Source organism: Zootoca vivipara, chromosome 15, assembly GCF_963506605.1.
Source record: "Zootoca vivipara chromosome 15, rZooViv1.1, whole genome shotgun sequence".
Classification (NCBI taxonomy): Eukaryota; Metazoa; Chordata; class Lepidosauria; order Squamata; family Lacertidae; genus Zootoca; species Zootoca vivipara.
In genome coordinates this window covers 26,240,147-26,266,922 of record NC_083290.1, presented here as the reverse complement: position 1 = coordinate 26,266,922, position 26,776 = coordinate 26,240,147, and the positions used below count along the sequence as shown (strand labels likewise).

The 26,776-nt window shown below is 42.5% G+C and overlaps 1 protein-coding gene across 1 annotated transcript in view; it reads right to left on the bottom strand.

The window, feature by feature from the left end:
• Positions 1 to 26,776, bottom strand: part of BCO2 (beta-carotene oxygenase 2) — a 72,342-nt gene that overhangs the window by 25,900 nt on the left and 19,666 nt on the right. The gene's annotated exons all lie outside the window — the stretch shown is intronic.

Here is a 26,776-nt window from a genome sequence, read left to right as displayed (position 1 = left end):
TCAAGTTTCTTTTGGGAAGTTTAAACCTATTATGTTTCTCCGAGCAATCATTAGTTGAGTTTCAGTATTATTCACTTTATCAATATCTCGTTTCAGGGATTTATCACGGCATAGTTTTGTTTTTGTTTTTGCCCTGATTATACATTCCCGTGGTTGTCTTTTTTGCCATTTTCCACATATACGAGCTTTGCTATCTAACAGGTTTAGAACCATTTACAAATATGCTCAGAGAATCTAATGAAATGTGCTACCAGTTAATTGTTTCAAATAAAGAAGAGGGCAAAGTGATTTGACCTAGCATAGTAAGGAAGTGAATGAAATGTGGGGTTTACTCATGAGTGTAGAAAAGAATAGGGAAAGGGGAAAAGAAAGACAGACAGACACTTTGACCTGCAAAGCTCTGGTCCAAAGTGGGAGAGAGAGAGAGAGAGAGAGAGAGAGAGAGAGAGAGAGAGAGAGAGAGAGAGAGAGAGAGAGAAGGGACCTCCTCGACCCTTCGCCCAGGCCACTTTAATCACACAAAAGAATTTCGTCATAGAATTCAAAACAACCAATCAAACGCATCAGCACATCCCAAAAAGGTTTCACGTGGGAGAGGATCAGGTAGCAGAGAATACGTGAGGAAAAACCAGGAAGGCCTTTCCCAGGCTACAGATCTATGTGCACTACAAAGCATGTATACTTGTAAACAGGAAAGAGGAGCAGTAAAAATTCCTGAAAGGATTAGGCAGAAAGATAGCAGAATACAGAGGTACCTTGACTTACGAATTTAATCCATTCCGAACAGACCTTCGTAAGTCAAAAAAATCGTAAGTAAAAGCCTATGGGGGGGGGAACTTTTCTAAAAAATCGTATGTCGAAGCAACCCCTATTAAAAAAATCGTAAGTCGAAAAAATCCTATTTGCGCCACATCCAAAATGGCGGACGGAGCTCCGTTCGCAACTCGAAACATTCATACGTCGAGTCATTCGTAAGTCGAGGTACCACTGTAACAGGTTTTACTACCTCCAGAAAAGCAGGATGGTAAAGGAATGTAAATGGTACTTTTCCTGCCTGCACCAAACGGTTTAGACCAGGGGTTCCCAACAAAATTTTCTCGAGGACCCCTCATCGAGCTGCTATTGTGACAAGGACCCCCATTAATTCCTAATCCTAAAATTAAAAAGTGAGAGCCAAATTAAGAGTCTTTTTATATTTATACATTTTTTACAGTTCTTCCTCTTCATCTGTAGGCCTTTGTCGTTTTAACGAACCACTTTTTAACCAACGGTCCATTTTTAACTACGCGAACTGTAGCTTCCGCGAAAAACAACGCTTTGTTTACAAACACTACTGTTTTGCAAAGAGGCAGCTCGCACCAGGGAGGAGGGAGGGGAATGGAGAAGACAGGGTACCTGCGCAGTAGCGCACAAATGAAGCCGATGCACGCAAAGCATCTTGGGGAGGTGAGCGTTAGTAGAATGCGCGCGCTGCCTCTTTGCAAAACAGTAGTGTTTGTAAAGCGCCACCTAACGGCATACAGCAGAACTACTGCCTCTATCTAATTCTAGTTTTGCGCTAGACTCTGCTCATGAAGGAAGCGGCCAAAACAAAAAATCTGTTATCATACGAAATATATTTAATATATTTTTTATTCTAATAGCATCTTGCGGACCCCTCTGGCATAGCTTGCGGACCCCTGGGGGTCCCCGGACCACCTGTTGGGAACCACTGGTTTAGACAAATGGCTTCGTGCCTGCTTGAAACAAATTGTTGTGGATGCCTGGAAAAATCATCAGGCTAAAACATGATTTTCCAAGTATAGAAAATGGAGACAGCATCCTGTAGAATTTATATCGTATATCATATATTCTATGACCCAGGTGGAAGGAGTCTGATATGGTGAATTGTTAATTCAAATCATCCTCCTCAACCACACACATTTGATCATAAATCTATGTTTTATTTCAATAAATCCCCTGGGATGCTTAATGCTACAATAAAAGGAAATTCTTACTGTGAATTTCTGTTCCCAGAGACTCACTTACATCTGGGATGACTCTTCCCTCTCACTGGTATCTAGGATCACATAACAAAACAGGTCCTTGCTGAGGAGAAGTAATCCCACACTCTCCACTTATGATGGTTGAGCAGGAAAGAACCCCCCCCCCTTTAGTCAGCACGTTGCAGGTAGTGTAGTTCATTTTCTGCTCCAATTGGCATGTCGTATCAGTTTATCTTCCAGGTGTACTGCTAGGCAAAAAAAAAAAAACCCAACAACCTCATGTACAAAACCTATTAGGTATTATCTTGTGACTTTACTTCACCCAGTGAAGTCCCATCACCAAATAGCCATGCATGACTCTCTTATTGTGGTAGCTGCTGTCCCCGGAGTCTCTGGGAACAGAAATTCACTGTAATAATTTTCTTTTGTTTCCCAGAGGCTCCTGAAGGACAGCCCTTCTTACATCTGGGATGTACCAGAACTATTCCTATTGGATGGGCTTAGAGAGGCATCATGGCTGTACCACCTTTTGTAGTACCTTCCTGGTAAAGGCTGTGTCAGCTGAAGCCCATTTGTCTAGCTTGTAGTGTCTGGCGAATGTGTGCAATGATGTTTGCCCTACAAGCATCCACCAGGGGAAAGTCCCCTTTAAGGGTAGCAGAGAGGTAGCTGCCCCTCTAATGAGATGTGCTGTTAAACCTGCTGGAGAACCTGCTTTGGAAGAACTGCTACAGACTTTGTGAAGGCCTTTGTTCTGTCTGAGTAGAACCTCAGTGCTCTATGCATGTCCAAAGAGTGCCTGGCCTTCTCCTTATCTGGCTTGGGGTTATGGCAGAAGTAGGATAATGCTATTTCCTGAGACCTGCAGAAAAGGGAATTCACCTTGGGGATGAATGAAAGATCCACTTTGTCTTGATGGAAGGTACAAAGATATGGGTCGGAAGACAGTGCATCTATCTCTGGCACCCGTTGAGCTGAAGTGGCAGCCACCAGGAAAAACTTCCTTCAGGCTTAGCAGTCTGTTGTTGCCATAGGTTCGAAGGGAGCGCTCATTAGGGCTGTCCAAAACCTGGGTTCCAGCTGGGGAATCGATACACCACTTGGGGGAATTCTTCTGATTTACGCCCTTCAGCAAGGCGTGTGAGGACAAAGGAAAATCCCCTTTTGCAACCCAAGATGTTGCCTAGGGCAGCTGCCTGTCTCTTGAATGTGCTAGTGCTTATACTTTTATCTAAGCCCTCTTGCAGGAACTCAGATATGCTGAATATGTTTTTGGCATAGGATGCTTCTCTTTCTGACTGCACCAACCCAATAATACTCTCCAATACTCTAGAACCTTCCCAGATGTTGCCAGGTCCGAGAGCCAGATGCGCTTGGTCTCTAGCCAATTAGTCAGAACATTCCTACGGTAGGTCTGGGTGAAGGATTGGTCCCTGTCTGAGCAGATCCCTCCAGGCTGGGAGTCGCTATGATGGGAAGTTCAATAGTTGTAGGAACTCCAGGAACCATGGCCTTCTCACTTCCGCTTGGAGCGCCGCAGAAGATGGCTGAAAATACAATCTCTCCGGCTATCACGGGGTAATTAGAGGCTGAGATGGGAGTAATCAGCCTCCCTAAATCTTCCCGGGGGTATGGGAAGACGCAGTCTCATCCGCAGAGGCACATCAACCAGCTTCTACTTCAGAAGGAAGGAGGGGCTGGGGGCACTGGATGGAAGCCCCCCGAGATAGTCTGGCTCTCCTGGACGCTGCTTCTGCGAAGCGAACCAAGTTCCAATTCTTAAGAGGAAAAGTTAGATTTAAGTTTTGGACATGCTTCGGGCAAGGAGGGAGGTATGATTCTGCAAAAACAACCCAGCCACTGAAGGAAAACTGAATTGAAGAAGGATTACATCAGAGAGAGAGTTAGTATGTGGGAACAGAATGGAAGGGGGGGGCGGGACTTTTTTTATTTGTGCCTTATTATCTTACCTAACAAAAAAAACCCTAGAAGAACTGTTTATAACATTGATAGCAAACGAGATTGGAAAGTTGAAATTTATTGATATAATATGGTTTTAAAATTAAACTGTGTGGAAATGAAAACATATACAATTAAGGCTTTTATTTTCGGATTTCCTTGGAAGATGATCAAAGATTTCCTAAATTACTAACATTAAACAGAAGCAAATCTCATTAGCTGCTGGAGTTTTGTCAAAAACCGTTTTGGGCTGTATCCTGGAAAGTTTGTGGGTGTGATGGTTTTAATTGGAGTCGGCCATGTTGGAGTCAAGATCGAAGGCTACAGATAGAGTCAGAGGGGGAGATGAGCCATAAATATATTATTAGATGTGTGCTTCCAGCTTTGATCTGGCAAAACTCTCCTGGAGGACTGTATTATGTAACCGATCTTAAGAAACTAATGAACAGATGCTTGGATTTGATTTATTGGAATTACATGAAGATGGTGACGGCAGCAGCAGCAGCAGCAGCAGCAGGGAAAAGACTCTCGGACTATTGGACTGATTTGGCAGAATACCAGCATGTGAGGAAATATTGTGAATCTATGGAAGGGAATCATGGGCAAAAAAATCCACACAGAGTCATATATTGCTTGGTTAAACTCGCTTGCTGGAACAACTCAGAGGCTGTGAAAAGAAGAGGACAACAACAGAACTATTGGAAATTATTTTGATTATATTGATTAGAAATGCAGTAAACTATAAGATGATCAGATCCTCCGAAGTCGAAGGATGGGAAGTCCGGATAAATTTTTTATAATTTGGCTGAATATTTGGATTAATTGATATTTGTATAATTTCTATAATTTGGGATATGATTGGATGGTTAAAGTGGAAAATTTAATAAAAATGATTTATTTAAAAAAAGGAACCATGGTCTTCTTGCCCAGTGTGGAGCGATTAGTATCACTTTGGCTTGTTTTTTTAAAAAAAAATTGTTTTTTTTGTATTGTCCTTGGCAGAAGGCTGAATGAGGGAGGGGGGGGAGAGAGAGAGAGAGAGAGAGAGAGAGAGAGAGAATCCAGAAAGGAAAAAGAAGAAGAAAACACATGCTGGCACGCTGAGAGCTTCAGGACCAAACTGAGGATCGAGGGATGGCTCCTTCCCCAGCAAGGACCCTTTTTGTCGCATGACCCTGTGAGAGAGGAGAGTCATCCCAGATGCTACGGCTGTCCTTCAGGAGCCTCTGGGGAATTTTTCTTTCTAATGCATCTGCCTCCTATTTTTAAAATACTCATAACACTTGGTTTCCAACCAACAGAAAGTAGAATCAAAGAAAACTGGAGCCAGTCTGGATTGTGAAGAAGAAGAAGAAGAAGAAGAAGAAGAAGAAGAAGAAGAAGAAGAAGAAGAAGAAGAAGAAGAAGAAGAAGAAGAAGAAGAAGAAGAAGAAGAAGAAGAAGAAGAAGAAGAAGAAGAAGAAGAAGATACCACCCTATACCTGCATGCCTCCCTCCGTGATCCTTCTGTATGTGCTAAAGTTTTCAGTGCCACACACCTCTGCATTTATGTGAAGGCTGTGTAAAGAGATGAATAGTACTGAAGTACTCACATCAGAGTATATCCAGCAGGAAAATCTGATAAGAAAAGAGAAATTTCTTCCTCCATCAGCAGCTCATTGTGAAGGGCATGTCTGAAGTGGAATACAGTTGGTAAGGGGAGGCTGACAGCCATTTGGAAACCTACCACAGCAACATCCAGTTTAAGGGTGAAAGATTCCCTAGTCTTGTCATAAGCCAACATGAAGGAATATTGGTAAACAGTCTATCTTAATAAGCACATTTACAATTTTATAGGTCACATGTGTCAGGAGAACAAAACATTAAATAGCTGACAAAAGTATGAAAGAGCATTGTGCTCTCTAGTACAGTGGTACCTTGACTTACGAACGACTCGACGACTCGACAACCGAATTTTTCGACTTATGAATGGGGCAAATGGCCACACGCTTACGAATTTCTCGACACCCGAACGGAAACCGCGGCGGTTTTAGATAGGGTTTTTTCAACTTATGAATTTTTAGATGGGGTTGCTTCGACTTACGAATTTTTCCATTTCCAATGCATTCCTATGGGAAATCGCGTTTTCAATGGCGCTTTTTGACTTACGGATTTTTTGACCTACGAAGGTGCCTTCGGAACGGATTAAATTCGTAAATCGAGGCACCACTGTATTCTGTATTTTATCAATTATGCATATGATCCATATAATTTTTAGTAATGGTCAGAGTAATCACAGCTACTCCTAGCCAGCAGAATTTTAGACCTCATCAGAGGTTCTGAGGTCTTTGAGTCAGTTGACCCTGATAATAGTCTAAAATACTAATGAATGCTGCATGTTGAACAATAGGATGGAAAAGATTAGAGGGAGAAGTAATTCCCACCTAAGCTCTGTTGATCAGACATGGCAGCTTTAAACCCAATTAATTTTAAGTTTAAACCTCACCCTCTAATCCAACAGGAAAGCAGATTATGGAAGGAAAAGTGGAAGTATAATTCTCAGTAAAATGAAAAACAGGTGTTACATTTAGTCTAGGTCTAGGATATACCAACAATTGCTGACAAATAGAACCTTGTTGCTTAATATCTTATCATTACACAATATGTAAAATAATGTCCCTGATTTCTGAAGATTACCAGTAACTTAAGCATGATTTTATTTAGGGACAGATAGGTGTGGCAAATACGCACAAGCAAAATAATAGTTCATCTTTTTAATAAGTAAAAATGACACAAATGCAAATGTGAAAATATCAACAACTTAGCTGAATATTTGTTAGAAAGGCTGGCTGCTAGAAACAAAATAAATTAATAAAATAGTGCACTTGCCTTAAAATATGAGCATATTTTGATAACATAATAACTATTTCTTTGCTTGTATCTGTTAATATAAATATTATTTTTAATTTTAGAAAGTTGGGTGTCAATATTAATTTTTGAGTGGTTAAGGTCACCACCATTTAAAACTTCTTCCAGAGAGACTGGCATTGGGTAGAAATAAGAGAATTGGGGGGGGGCAGCAGAGGGCGAAGAAAGATGTGTGCCTGAAAGATTGTGACAGAATGGGAGTGGGGTGAGAAGCAACAATGGATAATATTTTCGGATTGGACAAGATGGCCCGAAACTGGATTGCTGTATGGAACTTGCTGAACCGTCTGGGAGATTCCGAGACTGGGGGGGGGGGGAGAGAACTAGATGTAAATAAATGTATAAATGTTAAAGGGATCCTATATAATAATGTGCAAGTGTCTCTGCGTCCAGATTCCCTGTGTCCCTGTGTCCGCGCTACTGCGCATGTGCCCCATGGACACAGGGATTGGACGCAGAGACTGGACGCACGTACGTGCTCTCCCCCCCTCCGCTTCTCTCTCTCTCAACGGCTTCCCCTCCAAACCACCGTTCAGCGCCTCGCCTCCCGACTAATGGCGCGAGGGGAAGAGGGAAAGGGACCGCGAGGGATTGTGATGCGAGCGCGCAATGGAGCGTGTGCGTTCGTGTCCCTGCCGCTGTTCCCCACCCCCACCCCATCGCCGCATGCTCTGCTCCTATGCCGCCTCCATACCGGCCGTCTGAACCAGCCTGCATGCGCAGGTGCGCTCGGGCAGCCCCTCCGTGCCGAAGCGGATCCTGCAGATGCAGAAGTGGCGGCCTCTGGAGCTGAAGAGGGACGCGGGAGTCATGGCGCTGGCAGGACTGAAGGCGATAGTGGGCGAGAGTGAGTGGGGACAGGCAGCAGTGCTCGCCCGACAGGGAGCATGACACGCGTACCTCACACCCTGTGTGTATCCAGATATATTTGCATGCGTGTGTGTGAGAGAGAGAGTTCTTGGCTTTCACGGGGTGGGTGGGGAGGATGAAAGGGTGTCGTTTCCTCCCTGTCACACAGCCTTTCACGCGATCGCGGAGAGCGACGCTGCCCCCTCAAGAAGGGGGATGCAGCTGGCCGCCCTCTTTCCCTCATCCCCCGGGCCAATATTTCATATTGTGTCTTCCAGGGGAGGGCCCCACACGAGATATCTGCGCTTTTGGGCTTAGTCACAGGTGCCTCGGTGATAGCAGCACTCCTGGGCGAGGGCAGGGCGCCGACTCTCTTCTCCTAGAACGTGAGAATTGGTGATTTCTAGGCAGTGCCGTCTGAAGTATTCGTATTCTTCCCCTGTGCACCATCAGTTCACTAAAGCATGAGACTCATTAATCTCAGGGGGTCAAGGATTCGAGTCCCACGTTGGCCAAAAAGAATCCTGCATTGCAGGGGGTTGGACTAGATGACCCTGGGAGTCCCTCCCAGCTCTATGATTCTATCCATGTATTCTGAATTAAGTGATCAGGCATTGCTAATGTAATCGTCTAACTGCGGTCACTGAACCCTCCTGTCTAAAACATTCTTCCTTATCTTTTAAAGAGTTTCAGCACTAAACTGTTCTAAGGCTGCACCTCCACTGCCCTTAGTACACAAGTTAAACATTATGTCTTATCATTAAAAGCATTTCTTTCTTTCTAGAGAGAGAGGGAAGGCCGCTGCCCCGCTGCTCCTCTCACATATCTTCTAGCGCTCGTTTTCTAAACGGGCTGAATGACACTAGTAGTAGAAGAAAGGTTTAAAATTATGAATAATTTTGGGAATCATTTTTAGGCTAAGGGGTGAAATTGAAGGTGGATATTGAGAAATTAATTAATTAAAGGTAATGAATATTGGATGATTATAGATTAAGAATAATGGGTATTGTTTATGAATTAGAGGAAGATAAAAATGCATGTGTTAGAAAATGGTTTAAGATCTAATATGAAAATTGCTAAAGATGACTTGAAAATGGAACCAATGAGGGGGGAATCGAGGAAGTCCACAATGTTAAGCGATAAGAAATAATGTTGTTATAGCTATTTTCTTTGTAGTTTTTGTCTTTTTGTCTTTTTTCGTATTTTTCTTTTAATTTTTTTGAAAATGAATAAAGATTATTTGAAGAAGAAAAAACTTCTTCCAGAGCTTCAGTTTTGTGAACTGCCTCAGAGCTTCCAGAGACAAATCCATTTTTTCAAAAGAAGGCAACTGTGAATTTTCTGGAGATTCATTCTGCCAACAGAAAACAAACACTAAGGCTTTTAGCCCTGCAGAACTGTGCACACAGTTTTTCTCACACACCTCATAATATGTGGCTACATAGGCTTTCTTAAAATGAACCAAAACAGAAACTGTAATATTTTTAATTAAACTAAAACTGCTTACGGTTGCTTCCTCTCTGCATATAATTCTATTTTCACCAGACTTTATTAGGTTACTTGTCATTGTTACCTGACAAAAAGGTAGTGTTACGTTTGCAAAACAAACATTTTTTCCCTTGTGCTAGCGCTGCAAGAGAAAGGCATATGAGAAAAGCAATGTAGCTGCAGAATAAGATCACGGTGCTATCCTCACTGTTGGAAAAAAACGACTCCAAAGCTTCAGAAAATGGTAACAAAATAATTTGGCATGATAAGAACTGAAAAATAATTTTAAAGGGATTATCCATCCCTACATGTGAGCAATCCCAAAGTCTACATATGGGCAACAATTATTCTTTTGCATGAATGGCACCATTACAAAGTTGTTTCCTAGAACCTCGCAGCCCCCACTGGCAATAATATTGTTTCTATAAACGTTGGAGATGAAAATTGAGGGAAAAAATAACAACTGCTTTGTAGGAAAAGACTGATACAGTACTAATTGTGAAATTTGGCCATCAGTACTGAGAGGATGAACAAATCCAGCTTTATTTAGTTGTAAACATAATATTTCATATGTTCAAAGATTGTGTGCAAGATAGAATGTGCTGGTAAAGTTGTTGGCCCTGTTCCCTCCCAAATTTATAGCCATTTGGCAGGAGTGTACCCAGGAGGTTCTCAGGCTGCTGTTATTTTCCAGTGAAATTCAATCACATACTGGCAAGTTCAAGCTGCACAATTATGATTGATTTACTGTATTAGGTCTTGCACAAGTGACAGGGAGATGCCTTGGGAAGCATGAGGTAACACTTGCTTTGATGCAATCATCTATCCTCCCCACAAACAAATTAGAATGAATATTCAATAAATAGCTAATGTTGCACAATAGGGTGATGGGTTTTTTACAACCTCATTTCCCTGTATCATAATTTGATGAGCTTTCATTAAAGATTAGATAAAATCTTACTTCCAAAGAGATTTGATAAAAAAAAACCTCACGCACAAAATTTTGAAAAAATTATTTATCCGTTTTTTGACCATTTTTGAAGTCAGTGTAAGCAGATCTAAAATTGAACCCAAGCTTTAGAGTCACATATATTCAACATTATATAGGGTCATCAAACACACAAGGAAGCATTTTTTAGCTGCAGTAACAGTATAGATGCCACTAGAGGACGATGTTTTGCTACCTCTCCTGTAGGTTCTTTTCCCAGCATGCCCGGCAGGGTGTGCTGGCTGAGTTTTGAGGTCCCAAAAAGGGGCTTTTACCTTGCGCAGGTGTGACATTTGTATACCCTATGTTGCTAAGAACACTCCCCATTGTGGAATGTGGTGTTTGTGTCCAAATTTCATATGAAGTATATATAGAATTGTTAATACAATTTTATGAAATGGTAAAACGGCATACAAAAAAATTAAAAACGGTTTGTGCGTAACCTTTTTAAATATTTCGATGGAATATACCTCATTTTAGTCATTAATAGGCAAAAGTTCATCCATTTGTGCTACAGGAAATTTTTGAGAGAAAAAATGAAAAAGTCATCACCCTATCGCACAGTCTGTCTGCAAACAAATCAAAATGAACGCTCAATCCACAAGTCACTTCACCTATGGCATGGGTAGGCAAACTAAGGCCCGGGGGCCGGATCCAGCCCAATCACCTTCTAAATACGGTCTGCGGACGGTCCGGGAATCAGCGTGTTTTTACATGAGTAGAATGTGTCCTTTTATTTAAAATGCATCTCTGGGTTATTTGTGGGGCCTAGGAATTTGTTCATTTCCCCAAAAAAATATAGCCCGGCCCCCCACAAGGTCTGAGGGACAGTAGACTGCCCCCCTGCTACAAAGGTTTGCAGACCTCTGATCTATGGGATCAATGAAACTCTGCATAGGCAATGTCTCAGATCAGTCTCCCTCAGGAAGTTGTGGACTCTGGTTCCTTGGATGTTAAGCAGAGGTTGGATGGCCATCTGTTATGGATGCTTTAGCTGAGATTCCTGCATCTCAGGGGGGTTGGATGAGATTACTCTTGGGGTCCTTTCCAACTCTGCAATTCTATGATCAAGCAGATGGAATCAGCCTATGGACCTAATTTGTATGAGAATATGCTCTTTCAAATGGGTTGTCAGGTTGGAGTTTGTGGCCATGAGTGGGTGCAATCCCATTCCCTCTTTGTACGAGCCTTCTGATGAACATGTGAAAAGCACTTATATCCCTTGCCAGATGAAATGCTTTCAATAGCTGGTTGATTCCTGTTGCTTCAGAGTCAATGCAACAAAGCAAAAGCATTGTCCGTTTTCTCTCTTTTTTACTTTTGAATAAATTTTATTAGTTTTCAATTACAGTCCAATAATAGCCTCATTATAACATTACCAACAATACCAATAGATTTGATGGTTTGAAGGTTTTCTTTATTTCTGTGTTCCAAAATCCTATTAGTTTCAATTACATTTTGGTCATAATAATAATCCCTTATACAATAACTGCAGTATTAATAACTTCTATTCATGTTGACACATTAAATGATTTATAAAAATGCAAGTGAACATATCTCTATTTCCTCGCATCCAGAAATGCAAGAAGAGCTTTCACTCTCGCTAGAAGCTTGGCCTTGCCCTCATCGGATCTGGAAGGCTCCTATGGAAGAGTCCCGTACGCACAAAGACTTTGCACCTGCCCATTAAGAGAAATAGAAAGCCCCAAACATATATATTTTTAGAAGTGCTTTTTATGCTGAGATTCGTAGAGAAACCACCGACCCTTTGCTGAAGAGGCTCACCGATCTTCCAGACAAGTCTAAACTTAATTCCTTCCTCTTAGGCAAAGATCACAAGACAACCTGGCTGATAGCCAGATTTTGTGCCCAGATTTGTAGGCACAGATCATCCTCTAGAATAAAATAGCTTACTAGGGAAAAGCTGAAGTCCCCTCTTGGGGCGCCTTAGGATCAATTTTTATGGTAGCCCAAATCTCGGTCGTACGGATGTATGTACCGGTATATATTTCAATTTTAACCCATGAGCTATTGCTGCAATCCATTCTAATTGTATATTTTATCTTTATGAATGCTGTCACTATTGTGTTATGCGAGCTGGTCTTCGACAGTAATAAAATTATTATTATTAACTGCAAGTGAGAAACTCAAACTATGTTATATTCCATATTTATAATCCAATTTCTTCCATCCTCACTTGTACAAATGTAATTTGAACTAACATTCAGAGGAGGGTTGCCGAATCATAAATGTTGAGAAGAAAACTTTAAATAAAGAAACCGTAGGCTTCCCTCCCCCCCAATCATCTTTTGCACCGAATGAAGCCTTCTCTCAAGTTCAAACCTTAAACTCCTTGCAGTTGGTTTGTTCCACAGTTTGTCATCTCATCTCTTCTAGCACGCGCCTGTACTTTAGTCCAAATTAAACTCTAATTAGCAGGAGAACCTCTGCTTTTTAATGAACGTTGGAGAGTTTTTGGCAGGAGAAGTGCTTCTGCACTTAGAGCCTCCCTGCCTCCCGCCTTCCATGCCAGAACGAGAGCCAGGATGATTACCCTCAGGGGCTGCCTGCATTAAGGCAGAGTGGAACCAGAGGCCAAGCATTGTCCATATTTTCATGTGTAACCAACACCAGTAATGGTTGAGGCAAATTCTCAAAATGCTGGCTATACTCCAGCATTAGCAATTTTGTTTTTAGAAGTTTTGTTTCTCACACACCCCAGCCAATCGTTAGCAAACACATCATTTACATTATGTTGATTTCATCACAAACTGCTGTAAGAGTTTTAAGACCATCAAGCAGTATAGGAATATTGTGAAAGAAATAATAAGATAAGCTATTAATCTTATTAAGTTCAGTAAGGCTCTCTCCCTATTAATTAAAAGTGCTTAGCATTGCAGGCATACACAACAATTGTCTACGTCAGTGTTTTCCCAACCTTGTGCCTCCAGATGTTTTGGGACTACAACTCCCATCATCCCTAGCTAGCAAGACCAGTGGTCAGGAATGATGGGAATTGTAGTCCGAAAACATCTGGAGGCACAAGGTTGGGAAACACTGGTCTACGTATCACTTCAGTACTATGCCACACTAAGTGCAATGGGACTTACTCCCAGGTAAATGAGTATGGAATTGTAGCCTGTCTCACATTGAGAACAAGCCACCGAGGGTTTTGTTTCTTTGGGTTTTTTTTGCCAGCTTTACCACACACATTACCATACACAGCGAACCCCGACAAAGGTGTGAGGAAGGAATACAAGAACTAGATGCCTTTTATTTTAAAGGAAACCATTTATTTTCATCAAGCTGTTCCTTAACAGATTTAAAACAGAGCAGCAGCAGCAACAGAAATTGAGCTCCAGATCCCCACACAATAAAGGACCCTGTTTTAAAGCACCACCACCAAATATTGCTTGGAGCTCCAAACACCGGGGCAAATTAATCAATCCCTCACCCACCATAGCTGCCAAGTCTCCCGTTTTTCACGGAAAACCCCCATATTTTAAACCGTTTCCCGCTGGCAGCCCGGATTGGAAAAAATCCTGTAAATCCCCCAGATTCCCTACCTGCCAGGGAGGCTCCATTTTGGGTCCTGGCGCCGCCCGATTTCTGGTGCCCAGACATGGGTAGCACAGCACCGGACGTCGCTTCTACACATGTCCGGACATGCGTAGAAGCGACTTCCGGTGCCGCTCCACCCATGCCTGGGCAATGAAAATCGGGCAGAGCTGCACCGGAAGTTGCTTCTACGCATGTCCAGACACACGTAGAAGTGACTTCCGGTGCCACATTTTTCAGCGGGAGACTTGGCAGCTATGTCACCCACATGGAAAGAGGTGTGGGTGTGTGGGGGATTAGTAAATCTAAACATCCCCACAATGGACACCCTTTAACTTTAAGCATCTCCATATCTATGTGTGTGTTTTAGTTCCACAGTTCCCACACCCCATATATGAATGTGCCGCCTTTCCCCCCTCACAGCACCTTGCACCTCTCTCAGGCTGCTGGTGATGATGGAAGAAGTGGAAGGAGCGGGGAATGGGCTGGGTGAGGTGGGGGTCCTGCTTTGGCCATTTTGGTGGGAAGACATTTTCTTTCGTTTCCCCCTCGGTCTGGTGGAAGGCAAAGTCGGAGTGGAATAACGGGGCGAACTGCCTTTATAGAGGTCTTATTTGGGGCAAGCTTTCGGGTGCTGCTTTTGAATTATATTTTTGAATTATTATTATTATTATTATTATTATTATTATTATTAACCTTTTTGCATTTTTAGAAGTGACAGAAGAAAAGAGTAAGTTGATCCCAAACCACATATACTAAAAAGAAAAAAATACCTAAAAGAAAGTTTTAGAGATTTAAAAAACAAAAAGAAAAGAATTAGAAAAGAAATTTATCAAAATACACAATATTATTTAAGGAGTACAAACCATAGTTTGAATATTCTATACAAAAAAATTCCTAGAAAGACGTTACCATCATATTTTTTCTTTTCTCCCCCCCCCTTTTCTTACAGTCACTCTCTTTCTATTCCACTAAACTAGTTTCAGTCCCTTTTGAATTATATACCTGTTTTATGAAGTATGGAAAAAATTGAGAGCCAGCCCAGGTCTCCCTTTATCCTACACATTTAATTGCCTTGTACATACAAAGCATTGTCTGCTATCTTAGTCATACACTGAAAGTCAGGGACAAAGCTAATGCAATTCTAGGCTGCATCCTCATCAGCACTGCAACAAAAAATTGTGATTCAGCATGTTTCTACAGTATATGCTTCTTGGGTGGGGAATTACCTACATTGCTATTGCATGGAAGGGATTTTTCATTTTATTTTTGTCAATTATTGCAGAATAACCCACACGGAGATGGAGGGTGTGCTTTTGTGGCATGTTACCAAGCATTCAGCTGATTAAACAAATAAAAATAACCATTCCAGAAACAAATGAGTCAGAAGAAGAGGAAATGGCAGAAGGCTAACGCTACAGGAATATTTTTTAGTTTAAAATGTTGCCTATTTTTTCTTCTAGCAGCATGTATGACATCATTACTATCGTTACACAATTAAAATATACTTGTTGTATATACAACAGAGAATTGTTGTACGCAAGACACATTTTAGCAGAATTGTTGCTGACAAAACCATTATAGCTGTCCCTCTCTTAGAATGTGAAAGAAACACTAGTCAGTGGTCCAAAAATATTCTTCCAAGTGTATCTTTCTCCTTCCTATCAATATGCCAAGGAAACTATTTCAAAAGCTTAGATCTCTAATGGATGAAAACATTGTCTTATTAGTAACCTAAATGTACAGTCTTTGTAAGTGAAAAATAATTATTCATTTTAAACATTTGTATCCTTATGCTGTAATTGTGATGTTTAGCCTGTTTCTTAGTTGCTGCTTTGCTAATAGTGTTTTATAGATTGTAAGTGTTTTATTGATGTTTTGCTAATTATATGATTTATTTATGCTGTACTTGTGGTGTTTTGTTTTGTTATTTATTGCTTCTAAGGCACTTTGGGATTCATGTGAATGGAAAGTAGCATAGACGTACTCTTTGGTGAGAGGACCCCAGCAGAGATTTAAAATCACAAAATATGCAGCAAAGTAAAGTGTGGAAATATAGGCTATTAGATATTTAAAATATGCCCTTATGAGTTCCAAAACTCCCCTCTTCCCCTAGCATGGAGAAAGACCAAATGTTTGGTAAGTTACAAATGGTTTACTTACAAACTCTCTGTCGGTCAGATTCATGTGCTTTTCCATACAGCATTCATAAAAAGTTACACGGGCAGTAAAACTTGGCTTAGTTACAGTGGTGAGAGTTCAAAAATTATTGGTAAATGAACTCGAGTGTGGCTTGTGAGAGCCATGCAGCTAAACTGGAGCAACAGCTTAGCCTCTTTACATGCTGTGCTCAGGTTGGTTGGGGGTTGAACAATAGGCTTGATTACCCATTTCCTCCCCAGGTAAGGGAAGTGGACATAGCTAAGCCTGGCAGGACAGCTTGCTCTATGGTATTAACCCATTCATGCCTTAATTAGGCTTGAGCATGTTGGTTATATGAGGCTGGTTATCTCACAAGGCAGACCTTTTAACATCACAGTAATCCAAGTTTATGCACCAACTACCGGTGCTGAAGAAAGTGAAATTGACCAATTCTATGAAGACCTACAACACCTTCTAGAAATGACACCAAAGAAGGATGTTCTTCTCATTACAGGGGATTGGAATGCTAAAGTAGGGAATCAAGAGATAAAAGGAACAACTGGCAAGTTTGGCCTTGGAGTTCAAAATGAAGCAGGGCAAAGGCTAATAGAGTTCTGTCAAGAGAACAAGCTGGTCATCACAAACACTCTCTTCCAACAACACAAGAGACGACTCTACACATGGATATCACCAAATGGGCAGCATCGAAATCAGATTGATTATATTCTCTGCAGCCAAAGATGGAGAAGCTCTATACAGTCAGCAAAAACAAGACCTGGAGCTGACTGTAACTCAGATCATCAGCTTCTTATAGCAAAATTCCAGCTTAAACTGAAGAAAGTAGGAAAAACCACTGGGCCAGTAAGATACAATCTGAATCAAATCCCTTATGAATACACAGTGGAAGTGAGGAACAGGTTTAAGGATTTAGATTTGGTGGACAGAGTGCCTGAAGAACTATGGATGGAGGCTCGTAACATTATACAGGAGGCAGCAACGAAAACCATCCCAAGGAAAAGGAAATGCAAGAAGGCAAAATGGCTGTCCAACGAGGCCTTACGAATAGCGGAGGAGAGGAGGCAAGCAAAATGCAAGGGAGATAGGGAAAGATACAGGAAACTGAATGCAGATTTCCAAAAAACAGCAAGGAGAGATAAGAGGGTCTTCTTAAATGAGCAATGCAAATAAATAGAGGAAAACAATAGAATGGGGAAAACCAGAGATCTGTTCAAGAAAATTGGAGATATGAAAGGAACATTTCGTACAAAGATTACCATAATCAAGGACAAAAGTGGTAAGGACCTAACAGAAGCAGAAGACATCAAGACGAGGTGGCAAGAATACACAGAGGAATTATACCAGAAAGATATGGAGGTCTCGTACACCCCAGGTAGTGTGGTTGCTGACCTTGAGCCAGACATCTTGGAGAGTGAAGTCAAATGGGCCTTAGAAAGCACTGCTAATAACAAGGCCAGTGGAAGTGATGATATTCCAGCTGAACTATTTAAAATTTTAAAAGATGATGCTGTTAAGGTGCTACACCCAATATGCCAGCAAGTTTGGAAAACTCAGCAATGGCCAGAGGATTGGAGAAGATCAGTCTACATCCCAATTCCAAAGAAGGGCAGTGCCAAAGAATGCTCCAACTACCGCACAATTGCGCTCATTTCACACGCTAGCAAGGTTATGCTTAAAATTCTACAAGGCAGGCTTAGGCAGTATGTGGACCGAGAACTCCCAGAAGTGCAAGCTGGATTTCGAAAGGGCAGAGGAACCAGAGACCAAATAGCAAACATGCGCTGGATTATGGAGAAAGCTAGAGAGTTCCAGAAAAACGTCTACTTCTGCTTCATTGACTATGCAAAAGCCTTTGACTGTGTCGACCACAGCAAACTATGGCAAGTTCTTAAAGAAATGGGAGTGCCTGATCACCTCATCTGTCTCCTGAGAAATCTCTATGTGGGACAAGAAGCTACAGTTAGAACTGGATATGGAACAACTGAGTGGTTCAAAATTGGGAAAGGAGTACGACAAGGTTGTATATTGTCTCCCTGCTTATTTAACTTATATGCAGAATTCATCATGCGAAAGGCTGGACTAGATGAATCCCAAGCCGGAATTAAGATTGCCGGAAGAAATATCAACAACCTCAGATATGCAGATGACACAACCTTGATGGCAGAAAGCGAGGAGGAATTAAAGAACCTTTTAATGAGGGTGAAAGAGGAGAGCGCAAAATATGGTCTGAAGCTCAACATCAAAAAAACCAAGATCATGGCCACTGGTCCCATCACCTCCTGGCAAATAGAAGGGGAAGAAATGGAGGCAGTGAGAGATTTTACTTTCTTGGGCTCCTTGATCACTGCAGATGGTGACAGCAGTCACGAAATTAAAAGACGACTGCTTCTTGGGAGAAAAGCAATGACAAACCTAGACAGCATCTTAAAAAGCAGAGACATCACCTTGCCGACAAAGGTCCGTATAGTTAAAGCTATGGTTTTCCCAGTAGTGATGTATGGAAGTGAGAGCTGGACCATAAAGAAGGCTGATCGCCGAAGAATTGATGCTTTTGAATTATGGTGCTGGAGGAGACTCTTGAGAGTCCCATGGACTGCTAGAAGATCAAACCTATCAATTCTTAAGGAAATCAGCCCTGAGTGCTCCCTGGAAGGACAGATCGTGAAGCTGAGGCTCCAATACTTTGGCCACCTCATGAGAAGAGAAGAATCCTTGGAAAAGACCCTGATGTTGGGAAAGATTGAGGGCACTAGGAGAAGGGGACGACAGAGGACAAGATGGTTGGACAGTGTTCTTGAAGCTACGAACATGAGTTTGACCAAACTACGGGAGGCAGTGCAAGACAGGAGTGCCTGGCGTGCTATGGTCCATGGGGTCACGAAGAGTCGGACACGACTAAACGACTAAACAACAACAACATCTCACAGTTAGGGCCTCTTATCTGTTTTTCTCTTCCACTCTTAATATTGTCTCCCAGTCCCTTTGCAGTTACAGGGATGGGGTTCTCCTTCACTATCTCATCAATCTAAAGAGTGTCCCACAGCTGCTGTCCCTTCACATCTAAGTAGCAGAAAGGATTGGGTGGGCAATATAGTTAATTAAGAACTTGCTTTTTTTCTTCCTCCCTCCCAATAACCTTTTGTGTCACATCTTTAAAACTGTAAGCCTGCGAGCAGGGACTAGCTTATCAGTGATATGCGGAAGCTGCTCTGGGAGCCTTTTTTGCCTGAAGAGCAGGACAAAAATAATCCTAGATAGATAAATAAATGAATAAATGCAACAACCCTAAATGCAGTTCAGGCTGCTTCTTTGATATGCTTTCAAAATGGAGAAGAGATATAAAATGATGGGCATATGAGGGACAGGAAAACATCAGATTCTGCAGAGAAGTGTTCAAAGATGTGCCAAACAATTCCCCCGAACTATGGTTAAAGGATGAGGTTAAAGGCACAATCTCACAGGTTATAAGTAAATAAGGCTAGATAGATGTAAAAGAAAATATGTGGTTATGGATTTGATGGCGGGTGAGCTTTGGGAGGTAAATCTCCATAGATACATTCCAGAAACAGTAGAGTGGTGGTTCTGAAAAGCAAGATAAAATGCTTTGGGCCCAGAATGGTTGTTTCTGCCTTTTGATTGTCATAAGGAGGACAAGTCTGTGTCATTTCAGTGTTGCTGTCAATTCATTGTATTTGTTTTCAGACAATGTACATGGAGCTTTCAGGCTGTTCCTCATTCAGGTACTGACTCACCCAGACCAACTTCATAGCTCCAGCAAGGGTCATCTGGAGTTTTTTTAATGGTTTTTCCACTCAAGCCAGCATCACAGTTATATTTTTCTCCAAATATATATCGCCTGATAGTGTCCAGCTAGAACACTGCTCTCCATTAATCTCTTTCTACTTGCAAATTTATACTTTATCTTAGAATCTCCTTACATCTGATACGTCCTTGAATTAATTTCTGCCTAAGTGTAATTTGTAATAATTGCATTTGAAATTGCTTTAATTTAATTTCTTTGAAGTTGGTTTTACCCATATTATTTCAGGCTGCATTCCAATGCACATTTGAGTAACAGAATGTTTACAGACCAATGTTGCAAAGAATTCCTTGCGGTAACATATGTACGGATAGCATATTTTGTACCATAACTGTACCATCATGCTATTTGTTAACTGTACTACCATAGCAAGTTACTACCAGGTGTGTAAGTGGCATTTAAGATTGGGCTTCCAAGCACATGAGAATGTAGTTAATAAAGTTATGTAAAAAGATTTGCGTCTAGAAAGAAAATGGGAGAGTGAATGCCAGAAACTGTATATAAATTTAATACTGTAAATAATAATAAAACCCTGCAATGTCATACTGCAGCAAAATTCTCTGCTAGAAGGCCCTGAAGAAAAATTAGACACTTCATATGATTCAGACACTTCCAACCAATGGTAAATGATGCTTATTGAGACCTGAATATGAAAGCAGTATTTTAAACTAATTTGAAAACCTACTACAGTGGTAAAACAGTCTCCCTGCCATCATGGATTTTAAACAGTCTCTCAGCTGCATAGTTTGCCATTTTACAAAACTGTGGGAAAAGTGTTCAACCAACAGGCAGGGCCAATATAATCATAATAGTAAATGCAAATACTGAAGGAAAATTAAAGTTTCCAACAAATGAGCAGAACATCTGGTATCAACTGTTATTATACTGAACTGAATGAGGACACCAAATTTCCTAATACTAAATTGATTTCAATAGGGACTCTCCTGGAAACACAGGAATCTTAGAGACCAGTTTTTTCACTGGCCTGGAGACAGACCAGTGATTTGATTACACGTTTTAAATACAGTATACATATCAGTAAGTGAAGGGAGGGAGTATAGGGTTCCCACATCCCAATTCGTATGAATCACCGTCCCACTCTGCAAATGCAGTTCTCGCACACCATTGCTGCCCACAACATACTGCTACTTCCTGGACAAACTGCGGGCACTGCAAACACCCACAAAACCAGCCACTTCCTCTCCTTCTTTCAGTTCCTTGTTAGGACGATGAACCTTTTTATTCCGGTAATATTTCCCCCACGACACAATGGGTAGTATCGAAACATAATCACACCGACAGCAGTGGTACAAAATGACTTAGACTGATATTCTACTCTAACCTATTTAGCATATCCATTTGCAATTATGAACACAAATTTGGCATATCCTTTGAGCAAATACCTAACACCTTAGCACCTAGGCTGCAATACTACCCATGTTACCTGGGAATAAACCACAGTGAATTCAATGGGACTTACTTTTGAGTAGACATGGTTAGGACTGTGCTATTAACTATTATTTTCATCACTTATGAAAAGTGAATAAAAGGTAAAGGGACCCCTGACCATTAGATCCAGTTGTGACCGACTCTGGGGTTGCGGTGCTTATCTAGCATTATTGGCCGAGGGAGCCGGCCTACAGCTTCCAGGTCATGTGGCCAGCATGACAAAAGGTTTCAAAGATCCATACAGCCCAAAATGCCGACTTCTGAAGTGAAGGACTTGGAGCCAAGGCTCAGTCCCAAGCAGACACAGCCAGAACCTATATTCAATGCCAGAGCACAACTCAGGAGCAAATAAAAAGCGTCACTGAGCATGGACAGAGTGCACAGGCTTTCCTGGTCCAAGAGGCATCAGCTCCATTGCCACTGTTGAGAAATAAGCATCTCATGATTCTATATATTACAAAGACAAATGAGATGTGAGCATTCTTGAGTTTTGGAATAAAGAGAAAAGACTGAAGGGGGCATATTTGTGCAACCCCCAATCATGTCTTTGTAGTTATATTTACAGTATTTAGTTATTTAAAATATTTCTTTCTCATCTTTCAAGGAAGTCCAGAAAGATAGGAAGGAACCTTAAAAAAAGCTATCTTAAGATAGTAAGACCATTGGTGCATCTAGTTCAGGACTGTCTACCGCAGGGGGGGGGGGGACAAGGCTATCAGGCTCATCTTTGTTTTTGGAGACACACCAACCAGAGCCTAGGACAAAAGCCATACACTTTGAATCAAATAATTCTAAGTCGAGGCCAGGAATGTGGTTTGAGAGCAGCACAGATGAACTGGCTTGGCAGCCCTTCCACACATACCCAGTTTCTGCTTAACTCCCCTCCGACCGCCCTCCAGCTTTCTTATTTTCAACAGTAATGGTTCGGTTTGAGTGGATGCAACCTTGCTGTTAATTTTGCTTTCCCAGTTCTGCCTGGAAATGCCAAGAACCTGGGACCTTCTTACGTGCACGGCAGCTACTGAGCCACAGCAGCCCTTCCCCAATTACAGCACTGTACAAACCAATAAAAATGTCATATGGTTGGTGGTAAAACTGCCTGGTCTGGCGCACTGCTTTCCTGTCTGTTCCTCCCTTCCTCTCCGCGCACCGCCCAGCTCGGCTGTTCCACTGCTTCATCCACATACGCTCAGACTTCAGCCACTACTTCCCCAGTCGCTTGTGAAGGTTCAGCTGACTCGGTTGCCATCAGATCTTGGGCTGCACAGGAGGCAGGTAGGCGAGGATGGGCAGCCTGGTGCTGCGATGACGAGGGTGGCTGCATGGCTGCGTGCAAGAGGGATTAACAGGGCGCCCTTCCTAGCTTAGCCTCCTGCTTGGGGCTGGGACTTTAGGGCCAATGAAGGTCTGCGTTGTAAAGGAAGCCAGTCCCAAGGCTGAAGCTTGGAAATTTGTCAGGAGCTGCTAAGAACGGGGGACCTGGGACTGCTAAGTCGATCCATCCACTCTGCTAGAAGTGGGTGCGGAGCTGGGCACAGCTAGGCGGGGCAACCAACCTCTGTCTCCCCCCAAAACAAGAGGGGCACCCCAGAATCCCTCACAGAGGATGCTGCTAAGACACAGCCTCTTGGATTGGGACCTGCTTCCTTGACATCCCTAAAGTGGGTACAGTTGTCAAGCCTAAAGTAACCCTAAAGTAACTTCCTTGACATCCCTAAAGTAACCCAGGCTTGCAGCTGTAGTGGGCACAGTTGTCAAGCACTGAGGATGGGGTAACAACATGAGTATTGCCACAAGAAAACATAGAGTAAACTTCTGCCCTAGCTTCCTTTGGGAAGCTTTTCCTCGCAAGGAGATAAAGGGATGGGGAAAGTTTACCATATATTTTGAACATCAGACAATAATTCAGCTTCAATAGGATACAAAAGAGGACTCCTACGGCATCAAGATAAATTATTTGTAGGGACGCAGGTGGCACTGTGGTCTAAACCACTGAGCCTCTTGAGCTTGATGATTGGAAGGTCAGCAGTTTGAATCCCCGCAATGGAGTGAGCTCCCGTTGCTCTGTCCCAGCTCCTGCCAACCTAGCAGTTTGAAAGCACACCAGTGTACGTAGATAAATAGGTACCGCTGTGGCAGGAAGGTAAATGGCATTTCTGTGTGCTCTGGTTTCCGTCACGGTGTTCCATTGCGCCAGAAGCAGTTTAGTCCTGCTGGCCACATGACCCAGAAAGCTGTCTATGGACAAACGCCCTCGGCCTGAAGCGAGAGGAGCGCCGCAACCCCATGGTTGCCTTTGAGTGGACTTAACCGTCCAGGGGCCCTTTACCTTTACTTACATTATTTGTGTATGCATTACATTTCTGGACTGTGTAAATTATTATTAATAATCTAGTGATGTCATTGCAAACAATAAAGGTCAGCGTTCTGTGGCAGAGAAGTACCGGTAGGAAATATTCATTCATAGTTTTCACAAGAAGTATGCAGCCACTACATCCTTCACAACTCCCTTTGTGCAGGTCTTCACCAACTCTGTGCCCTCCATGTGTTATGGACCACAACTCTCAAAAACCCTTTCATTGGTCAGCAGCCATGGTACTAATACCAGGTGCCTGAATTCTGTGTGTGTCTCCCTAACAGTTCTGCCACACTACATTGTGGAGCACCTGAGCATGGGAGCAGACAGGCATTGTGTACCTTGGAACACTCTATAGAGAACTGATACATATTATTAACACTCTTCTTCCTCCTACCCCACTCCTAAAGAGCAAAGATGGCTGAGGATATAATTCAGATGTGTCCACTGCGTATTGAAGATGATGGGACACTCTTTTTTGAAGGTAACTCTCACCTTGATTATTTTGGTTTGATTTTCTGCAGAGGTGTTGCTATGGCCATAATCAGGGTCCTACCCCCAAATGACTATCCCGAGCGGCAGATGGAGGCAGTGGCAAACAGACCTGGTGTCAGCTCCCGGGTTAGCATTGTATGCTGGTCACCACAGGATCTCTCTCTCTCTCTCTCTCTCTCTCTCTCTCTCCATAGTTAGTGTGGCTGAGCATGTGCAAACCGTGTTTATGGAAGACAATCTTACTCGGCTACGAGTGATCGCCAAAGAAGAAGATTTCAATGCTCATTTTATTTTAAAAAATATCATTTCCTACAACAAAATGGTGCTTAACTGTGTTTAGCATCAGGGCACCAAGCCCAATTTTATTTTCAACATTGACTTGTAGCGGTTTACCAGGGTTTCTGATAGGGGTTTCCCAACCCCACCTGGAGATGTCAGGATTGAACCTGGGATGTTAGCTCTACCACTGAGCTATGGCCCTTCCCCACACGGAGCAAGGATGGCACCCCATATTTTAAAGTGAATGAAGTAATATATGTTGCCACCTGAAGAGGAGTGTTGGTAACAGACCATTATGGCCGGAGTGCAAGATTAGCCACTTGCACCGCTAGGACTAAACACGATTAATTCTGATTTGGATCAGGCCCAGTATCTCCAGAGAAAGCATGTAAGGCAATAAGGTAATATCTGAAGGAAAATGTATGATGTGGGTTGTGGCTCTTTAAAAAATATAGGGCAATGTTTATATAATAATATAAGCAGGGGGCAAAATAGACAATTGGCTGCCCTTGTAGGTGAGCGCTTCAGGGGCTGTTCTCCACTGCCTGTGGGTACTCATTATATTTCTGTTGGTAGCAACACTTATCAGCACTTAGGAAACAATCTGTGGTTCAGTGGCAAAGCTCCCCTTTGCCATGGTCAAGTCCTAATTCAACACTCGGCACCTCTAATTAAAAGATTCCTTGTAGCCTGGCTGCAAACTAGGAGATCAAAGTGCCTGTCAACCTATACAGTGGTACCTCGGGGTTAAGAACTTAATTCGTTCTGGAGGTCCATTCTTAACCTGAAACTGTCCTTAACCTGAGGTGCCACTTTAGCTAATGTGGCCTCCCGCTGCCACCGCACGATTTCTGTTCTCATCCTGAGATAAAGTTCTTAACCCGAGGTACTATTTCTGCGTAACCTGAAGCGTCTGTAACCCGAGGTACCACTGTACATCCGTGGGCTAGATGGACCAAGTGGTTTGATGCAGCAAAGAGAGGGTGGGGAGAAACCTTCTGCTATGGAATTAGGAAATTCTGTTTCCTTCTTTCCAGGCTCCCCCTCCCTCTGTTGAAATTGGGCTTGAAAGAAGTCTTCTATTGTAGCCAGTGCTACAGGCTGTGGTCCCGGTATGTGTTTGGATGTTGTGTGCAGTGCCTGCTGTTTCTCCAATTTGCAAAAATGCCCACAGACAGGGGCAGCCCAACCCAATGAGGCAAGGTGAGGCGCCCGCCTCAGACGGCATGATCCTTGGGGCAGCAGATCTGGCTTCCAAGAAATGCTGTTGCTGCCATTTCTGGCAGCTCCTCCACAGTGACCTCTTGGCAAATAGAAGGCACTTCTGGTGCCACAATGCAGATCTTTATCCCCCACCCCCAATTCCTGATGTAGATCTCCATTCACTCCTTCTTCCCTTGTTGGCTGGGGGGGGGGGTCATTTTGTGGTTTGCCTCAGGAGTCAAAATGTCCTGGCCCAACCCTGCCTATAGGCCCCAAAGGGTTGGCAACCCCTGTTGTAATCCAACTGGTAATAGGCGGCAGGGTGGTTTTTTTGGGGGGGGGGGAAAGAAATATTAATTTGTTTGTATTCAGCGGGAGGGGGTATAGAATACACCCAGGTAGCAAATAATCAATTGTCTGGATGCACTCTAACAACATTTCCCCATTCTCTCCCTACTCTGTTCGTGGTTTGGCTGGAACAGAAGATGAAGGTACAGTAGTTGTAAATTCCCTGTTTTAAATTACTCAACAAACAAGAGTTGTGCCAATGTTTTATGGTGTTACATTTTTGTATGGAGAATTGCAGCTTTATGGGATAGGTGGTCTTCCCCCCCCCCCCCATTTAATCAAATGCTATGGAAAATCAGTATTGGGCCATTTCCCCACTGTCAACTTTGCTCTCCAACTTCAGCAATGAATTAATAAGATCAAGTGGTTCCACCATAGCTGCCAAGTTTTCCCTTTTCTCACAAGGAAGCCTATTCAGCATAAGGGAATTTCCCTTAAGAAAGGGGATAACTAGGCAGCTATGGGTTCCACATGCCCAGCTGAACATCACATAATAAGAATAGCCGTGGTTTCGTGCAAGACATGATGCAAGGCCACCAAACTTTCAGTAAATTAAATCACATATAACAGCACAGCCAATCAAATTTATGCACCAATGTAACAGCAATTGTATACAGTGCTGTGGTACCCAAGAGAGACAAACAAAAAAGAACAAAAAAATAAAAATTAAAATCAAGAGGTGGAACCGATGTAGTTCAAAGATTATTATCCTAGTCCAGAATTATGGTTTATTAAGCTGAAAACTAGCGTTTGTGACCACTTTTTTCATTGTCACTCCTCACTCAGCTTCAGCAAATCAATCAAGTCTTATTGCTAGTGTTTCCCCTTACTTCCGAATAGGGAAACTGTGGTTTAATTTCCATTTATAAACCAGGATATGAAACCAGGGTTAGTGGGTGGTTTCAGATCCTTTCTGGCTAGGAGCAGTGCTC